This window comes from Pseudophryne corroboree, unplaced genomic scaffold (genome assembly GCF_028390025.1).
Source record: "Pseudophryne corroboree isolate aPseCor3 unplaced genomic scaffold, aPseCor3.hap2 scaffold_1375, whole genome shotgun sequence".
Taxonomy (NCBI): domain Eukaryota; kingdom Metazoa; phylum Chordata; class Amphibia; order Anura; family Myobatrachidae; genus Pseudophryne; species Pseudophryne corroboree.
Window position 1 is genome coordinate 3,496 of NW_026968001.1, and position 5,083 is coordinate 8,578.

At 42.9% G+C, this 5,083-nt stretch overlaps 4 non-coding genes across 4 annotated transcripts; all 4 read left to right on the plus strand.

Annotated features, from left to right (window-relative positions):
- The first annotated feature begins 1,983 nt into the window (after positions 1 to 1,983).
- On the plus strand, positions 1,984 to 2,147 carry LOC134995186 (U1 spliceosomal RNA). Its single transcript, XR_010198048.1, has one exon. It is a non-coding gene; the product is annotated as a U1 spliceosomal RNA (small nuclear RNA).
- A 59-nt stretch (positions 2,148 to 2,206) lies between these two features.
- LOC134995160 (U5 spliceosomal RNA) lies at positions 2,207 to 2,323 on the plus strand. The gene has a single exon (XR_010198023.1). It is a non-coding gene; the product is annotated as a U5 spliceosomal RNA (small nuclear RNA).
- Positions 2,324 to 2,597: 274 nt separating this feature from the next.
- LOC134995153 (U5 spliceosomal RNA) lies at positions 2,598 to 2,713 on the plus strand. The gene has a single exon (XR_010198016.1). It is a non-coding gene; the product is annotated as a U5 spliceosomal RNA (small nuclear RNA).
- Positions 2,714 to 2,988: 275 nt separating this feature from the next.
- Positions 2,989 to 3,104, plus strand: LOC134995157 (U5 spliceosomal RNA). Its single transcript, XR_010198020.1, has one exon. It is a non-coding gene; the product is annotated as a U5 spliceosomal RNA (small nuclear RNA).
- The last annotated feature ends 1,979 nt before the right edge of the window (positions 3,105 to 5,083 follow it).

Here is a 5,083-nt window from a genome sequence, read left to right on the forward strand (position 1 = left end):
GATGAAGCACTAACAGGAGGCTTTAAAATTTTCATTCTAGTGTCCTTCGTTTGGGAGAAAAATGCAAAGGTACAATACAGCTTTTCCTTGCCAATATCTCTCTTTTGCAAAGAGCTAGGCATTGGAAAATTCAGGGCTATACCGTGTAGATGAAGCACTAACAGGAGGCTTTTACATTTTCATTCTAGTGTCCTTCGTTTGGGAGAAAAATGCAAAGGTACAATACAGCTTTTCCTTGCCGATATCTCTCTTTTGCAAAGAGATAGGCATTGGAAAATTCAGGGCTATAACGTGTAGATGAAGCACTAACAGGAGGCTTTAAAATTTTCATTCTAGTGTCTTTCGTTTGGGAGAAAAATGCAAAGGTACAATACAGCTTTTCCTTGCCGATATCTCTCTTTTGCAAAGAGATAGGCATTTGAAAATTCAGGGCTATAACGTATAGATGAAGCACTAACAGGAGGCTTTAAAATTTTCATTCTAGTGTCCTTCGTTTGGGAGAAAAATGCAAAGGTACAATACAGCTTTTCCTTGCCGATATCTCTCTTTTGCAAAGAGATAGGCATTGGAAAATTCAGGGCTATAACGTGTAGATGAAGCACTAATAGGAGGCTTTAAAATTTTCATTCTAGTGTCCTTCGTTTGGGAGAAAAATGCAAAGGTACAATACAGCTTTTCCTTGCCGATATCTCTCTTTTGCAAAGAGATAGGCATTGGAAAATTCAGGGCTATAACGTGTAGATGAAGCACTAACAGGAGGCTTTAAAATTTTCATTCTAGTGTCTTTCGTTTGGGAGAAAAATGCAAAGGTACAATACAGCTTTTCCTTGCCGATATCTCTCTTTTGCAAAGAGCTAGGCATTGGAAAATTCAGGGCTATAACGTGTAGATGAAGCACTAATAGGAGGCTTTAAAATTTTCATTCTAATGTCCTTCGTTTGGGAGAAAAATGCAAAGGTACAATACAGCTTTTCCTTGTCGATATCTCTCTTTTGCAAAGAGATAGGCATTGGAAAATTCAGGGCTATAACGTGTATATGAAGCACTAACAGGAGGCTTTAAAATTTTCATTCTAGTGTCTTTCGTTTGGGAGAAAAATGCAAAGGTACAATACAGCTTTTCCTTGCCGATATCTCTCTTTTGCAAAGAGCTAGGCATTGGAAAATTCAGGGCTATAACGTGTAGATGAAGCACTAACAGTAGACTTTAAAATTTTCATTCTAGTGTCTTTCGTTTGGGAGAAAAATGCAAAGGTACAATACAGCTTTTCCTTGCCAATATCTCTCTTTTGCAAAGAGCTAGGCATTGGAAAATTCAGGGCTATAACGTGTAGATGAAGCACTAACAGGAGGCTTTAAAATTTTCATTCTAGTGTCTTTCGTTTGGGAGAAAAATGCAAAGGTACAATACAGCTTTTCCTTGCCGATATCTCTCTTTTGCAAAGAGATAGGCATTGGAAAATTCAGGGCTATAACGTGTAGATGAAGCACTAACAGGAGGCTTTAAAATTTTCATTCTAGTGTCTTTCGTTTGGGAGAAAAATCAGCTTGAATGCTTCAGGGGCTGGGGCATAGCCAACATGAGCCCCACACCGAAGGAGGGTGGAGGTGTTTAATGCAAACTAGGGGTCAGACAAGCGCCGCAAAAGGCCACCATGCCCTGCACGCCCCTTTTCTGTTTTCATATGCAGACGAGGGTTGAAGCCAACTTTGACCCACTGCTTGGATGACATCACCATATGCAAATCCATCTGCGGCAGGCCTTCCCCCAGGAATGCTTGCACTAGTTGTTGCATTTGGTTTGTTGTTTGGGGGTGCTTCAGTATTAGGCAGCCTTCTGCCCTCCCATGTTCATCTGAAAATATGTGTTCTCCCTGCAGTTGTTGTCCCCAGATGAGAGTTCCCTTGTGCTGCCTCAGTTGAATCTCCTTAACTTGACAGAGATGTGCCTGAGCAGCGGCCCTCCCCAGCTCTATCCCAAATCATACTTATTTTGCATAGGAGATACCATGGTCATAAGGATTATTCTCCCAGGGTGAGGTTCATTCATTGCATTCTGGGTATGCTGACCCCTGTGATTTCCCCAAATGTGGGAAACTCGACTGCTTTATTTGTGGTAGTGGGGGACTGTGTTTGTGTTTTCCTCTGGTCAGCTCTGGTAAAAGTCAGATTTCTTTGTTTCAGAGCCTTGTTCTTCTTTTGAGAGTTCCCTTGTGCTAGTTCTTCAGAACGAACAAATCTTTTGCCTTTTACTAAAGATTTCCGTGGAGAGGAGCAAAACTGAGTTTTATCTCAATTTTTGCATGCCCCGTCTTATTGGGGTTTCTTTTATCAGTTTAAAGATAGAACGAGTGTGCTTTAATGTAAGCTCATTTGCGTAGAAATGACAGTAAATGTTTGTTTCTTTTCAAACAGAACTTTCTTGACTATACTAATTGCTTGAAAGATCTGGGAGCACATGGAAAAGAGTACAAACCATGTTTATAGCAAGGGGAAGCCTGGTGAGAAATCTGCTTTCTTTCTTTCAAATTGGGTGCTCACTTTGAGCTGAATGAGGACTGCTGGCATGGCACTCAGGCGACAGGTAGAATCTTGGTCATGCTGTGGTTTCTCTTCAGAACGAACAAATCTTTCGCCTTTTACTAAAGATTTCCGTGGAGAGGAGCAAAACTGAGTTTTATCTCAATTTTTGCATGCCCCATCTTATTGGGGTTTTATTTTATTGGTTTAAAGATAGAACGAGTGTGCTTTAATGTAAGCTCATTTGCATAGAAATGACAGTAAATGTTTGTTTCTTTTCAAACAGAACTTTCTTGACCACACTAATTGTTTGAAAGATCTGGGAGCACATGGAAAAGAGTACAAACCATGTTTATAGCAAGGGGAAGCCTGGTGAGAAATCTGCTTTCTTTCATTCAAATTGGGTGCTCACTTTGAGCTGAATGAGAACTGCTGGCATGGCACTCAGGCGACAGGTGGAATCTTGGTCATGCTCTGGTTTCTCTTCAGAACTAACAAATATTTCGCCTTTTATTAAAGATTTCCGTGGAGAGGAGCAAAACTGAGTTTTATCTCAATTTTTGCATGCCCCATATTATTGGGGTTTCTTTTATCAGTTTAAAGACAGAACGAGTGTGCTTTCTTGTTAGCTTTAATGTAAGTTTATTTGCATAACAATGACAGTAAATGTTTGTTTCTTTTCAAACAGAACTTTCTTGACCATGCTACTTGCTTGAAAGATCTGGGAGCACATGGAAAACAGTACAAACCATGCAGTATCACAAGAGCCTTTATTTGATCTTTCATGAAGATAGAGCAGAATTGAGGACACGTCAACAATTTCTGCCGAAGGTGGTTCATCTTTCCACATGGTGCCTTTGGCCACTGACACCTTCGTTGAGTCAAAGTCTCTGGCTGTGGTCAGAACTTTGAAAATTTATGTCACCAGAACGGTTCAGATTAGGAAAACAGAGGCTCTGTTTGTCCTGTATGCTCCCAACATGATTGGGTGTCCTGCTTCCATGCAGACCATTATGCGCTGGATCTGTGGTAAAATTCAGCATGCTCATTCCACGGCAGGATTGCCGTTACTGAATTAGGTGAAGACCCATTCTACTAGAAAGGTGGGTTCATCCTGGGCAGCTGGTCGGGGAGTCTCGGCATTGCAACTTTGCCGAGCAGCTATTTAGTAAACACTTTTGCTAAGTTTTACAAGTTTGATACCTTGGCTGATGATAACCTCAAGTTGGGTCATTCGGTGCTGCAGAGTCGTACGCACTCTCCCACCCGTTCAAGAGCTTTGGTATAACCCCATGGTTCTTAATGTGACCCCAGCATCCTCTAGGTCGTATGAGAAAATAGGATTTTAATACCTACCGGTAAATCCTTTTCTCTTAGTACGTAGAGGATGCTGGGCACCCGTCCCAGTCCATACTGTGTCTGCAGTTATTACTTGTGGTTATACACATGTTGTGTTACGGTTCTGGTCAGCTTTTTGCTGCAATTGTTCATGCCGTTGGCTTGTGTTCTGTTGAATGCCACGTTCTGCGGCATGCTTAAGGTGTGAGCTGGTAAGATGCTCACCTTAGTTTAACAATAAATCCTTTCCTCGAAATGTCCGTCTCCCTGGGCACAGTTCCTATAACTGGAGTCTGGAGGAGGGGCATAGAGGGAGGAGCCAGTTCACACCCTTTGAAAGTCTTAAAGTGCCCATGTCTCTTGCGGATCCCGTCTATACCCCATGGTTCTTAATGTGACCCCAGCATCCTCTACGGACTAAGAGAAAAGGATGCCCTTGTGTACTATCCTGACTTCTCCTCCCGTCTGCTTACTTTGTGCCTTCCAACGCACAATGCGAACTACAGGTGGTGCTGCACGGCCCACACCCTTTTACTTGCCTTACAGAGCAGCTCTGGAGCTGTTACAGTGCCCAGCTGCTGCAAGAAATCAGCATGAATGCTTCAGGGGATGGGGCATGGCCAACATGAGCCCCACACCAAAGGAGGGTGGGGGTGTTTAATGCGAACTAGGGGTCATCCAAGCACTGCAAAAGGCCGCCATGCCCTGCATGCCCCTTTTCTCTTTTTATATGCAGATGAGGGTTCCAGCCAACTTTGGCCCACTGCTTGGATGACATCACCGTATGCAAATCCGTCTGCTGCAGACCTTCCCCCAGGAATGCTGTTACTAGTTGTTGGATATGGTTTGATATTTGATGGTGCTTCAGTATTAGGCAGCCTTCCGCCATCCCATGTTCATCTGAAAAGATGTGGTCTCCCTGCAGTTGTTGTCCCCAGACGAGAGTTCCCTTGTGCTTCCTCAGTTGAATCTCCTTAACTTGACGGGGGAGGGGCTGCCCGAGCTGCCACCCTCCCCAGCCCTATCCCAACTCATACTTATTTTACATATTAGATCTCTTGATCATGAAGATTGTTCTCACAGGGTGAGGTTCATCCATTATATTTTAAAATAGGAAGGTACAAATTACATATTTGAATTGCATCTATGTGCTGGATTCAAATGTCCCCCCCCCTTCCTTTCTCAATTGTGCCCGTCAGCAGCTATTCTAAGGTTGCTGCCAATGG